Raw genomic sequence first — 2,952 nt, forward strand, 5'->3', positions numbered from 1 at the left:
TGTTTATGAAAGTATGCTAAGTATAAGTGTTCAAAGGTATACGTAAGTATGACCCTTCTTGGCCGCCTATTTTTATGCAACCAAAGTATTAATTGTACGCATGTGAATGGATGACTATATGCAGTATCTATTGTATGTATTTTTACGAAATGAGATGTGAGGCTTATGTCTTGTGCTTTAAGAGATGTTTTAAATGACACGAAGAAAGTGTTTTAAACGTCCCTATGAACTGATGCTTTATAGATGCCATGAAAGATGATGTTTAAGCACATGCTTTTAAATGACGTTTTTCCATGAATGAACTATTAAATGGAAATGACTGAAAAGGAAAGGATTGAATGAAAGGAAATTAACATTTCAATGCATGAAAATACGTAACGGCCATGACTGAATGAAAAGGGTACCAAAGGACTGGGCAGATTGCAATGCCGGGTAAGTAGTATTGGTAGTTCACCTAATGCTGCCCCCTGACTGAAAGGGATTCCCAACCCGTGGCCATGGACAGAATCTAGGTCCAAAGGAAGACCGCTAAGCCCAACACACAGGGCGTAACAGTGTGTACCGGCCAAAGAAAGTGATAAGAAAAATGTATGAATGCATCGAACTCTTGAAGAAATGAAGGCACTGACGGGAGAAACGTTTCATGAAAAGAAAACATTTTTAAAGAAAAACCTTGCCTAGTGATGTTTTCAAAATGAATGAATGTCTCATGTACGTATAGTATGTATGGAGAGATGAAGGCATGAATGAAAACCTATGTTAGTATATTTTAACTGTATGAAGTAATGCTTATTGAATATTCGACTCATTTTAATTTTTATGTATGCCCCTCCCCCCAGGAACTAAATGAGCAATACGCATCAGGACAAACACGGCCCAAAGGGAAGAGCACGAAAGTTTATGCATGAGAGTTTTAATTGTATGAGAGACCTTTTTATCTTAAGATTGATGTTTTCTACTGTAGACTTCTTTTATTCTCAAAATACATTTTATTTTATAACTTAGAGTCTTGCACACTGGGTATGGAAGTAAAAAGTTTTAAAATGAACGGTAATTTCCATCGTCTTTTCTTAAAATCATTTTCTAAAGGTCACACCACAAGGACAAGCGTTACAGTTTTAGCACAGAGAAGTATGCCGCAATAACAGAAGAGGTCGAACGCTTTATGGCCGTTGGGTTCATCCGAGAAGCCCAATACCTCGAATGGCTCTCCAACATTGTTCTGGTCAACAAGGCAAATGAAAAATAGAGATGTGCGTCGACTTCACAGACCCTAACAAAGCATGCCTGAAGGAAAGTTCCCCCTTCCCCATATCGATTTGATCATAGATTCAATAGTAGGCTATCGGATGTTGAGTTTCATGGACACTACTTCTGATACAACCAAATCCGGATGAGCCAAGACAACCATGAAAAGACTGCCTTCATAATAGACAGGGGGTTGCTACCAGGTGATGTCCTTTGGATTAAAAAATGCCGATGCTACTTACCAGAGGTTGGTAAACCAGATGTTCAAAGAGAAAATCGGTTAAAATATGAAAGTATATGTAGATGATCTGCTGGTTAAGAGCAAGGGGCCCGAATAGCATATACCAGAATTGCGAGAAGCCTTTAGTGTGCTGTGATGATACAAAATGAAACTCAACCCAACAAAGTGAGCTTTTGGAGTAAGGCTGGGTAAGTTCCTAGGCTTCGTGGTATTAGAAAAAGGAATTGAAGCCAACCCAGAGAGAAGATCCAGGTGATCAATGACATGAAGTCGCACAAGAACCTGAACGAGGTGCAGAAGTTTACAAGAAGAATAGCGACACTCAACAAATTCATGTCCATACCTACAGGCACGTACCTACCATTCTTTTGTGTCCTCTAAAAAACCCATGATTGGGACTGTAACACCCCGTATTTTAGTGTATTTTTACTGAAGGAATTGTTTTTATGTAATTAAAATAATTTCTCTTATTTTAAATTGGTTGGATTTTAGTGAGTTTATTTCTATGATTTTTATTTGGTGAAAATTATTTTTATGTGCTTTCCAAATATTTATTTATTATTATGCATTTAAATTTCTTTTAATATTTAAATTAATTACCGTGGGATTTAATTATTTCAATTTGACTTTACCATTACGTTTAAATTATTTTATTTAACTTGTGGTTTTAAAATCGTTTCCGTTGGATCATTTTTGTGACCCAAGTTATGAGGATTGGACCTCATTTCTTTTTCCCTCTTTTTCTTTCCTCTCCTTTTCTTTTCCTCTTTTTTTTCTTTTTCTTCTTATTTTTCCTTCGGATTTATTCTCTCCCGCGCGATCTCTCTCTCTCCTCTCCTCCGCCCGTTTCCCTTGTCCACTCCCTGCGCCGCCGTCCGCCGGCGGTGGTCGTCACCGCCCAGCCCATTTGACTCCCCAGCCGCCGGCCGTCCTACCCCACCAGTATCACCGCCGTTCGTGCCGCCGTTAGCCTCCACGAAGCCCACGAAACCCACGACGCCGCGGCACATTTTCCTCCATTGCGCCGCCGTCGCGCCACCTCCGGCCACCATCTTCCTACCACTTCATCCCCGGCCTCTTGGCAACCCATTGGACCCAACCCCAGCTCCGATCCGTCACCGGTGAAGCCCCACCAAGTCCATCTCCGATTTGCACTTTTTTGGCCTAAAACCGCCCCTTGCGCCGCCACCCACGGCAAACCACCACCACCACTAGCTTCACCGACCTCCCTAGGCCCTACCCTATCAATCTTGGGTCTTCGTTTGTCCTCGTTGGAAAGTTGGTAATTGTGACCCACGGCCACAGTGTATTTTACACTGTGGTGTTGCTCAAACGTCGCTCTTTTCAACTTCGCGATCCTCGAAAAATTATTATATTGCACTGTAAGTATTTCTCCAAAGAACTTTCGTAATTTAAATGTATTTTTGCACTAACCCATTTCACTGTGTTTTTGGCATGCTGGA

The sequence above is a fragment of the Juglans microcarpa x Juglans regia genome, chromosome 5S (assembly GCF_004785595.1).
Source record: "Juglans microcarpa x Juglans regia isolate MS1-56 chromosome 5S, Jm3101_v1.0, whole genome shotgun sequence".
Lineage (NCBI taxonomy): Eukaryota > Viridiplantae > Streptophyta > Magnoliopsida > Fagales > Juglandaceae > Juglans > Juglans microcarpa x Juglans regia.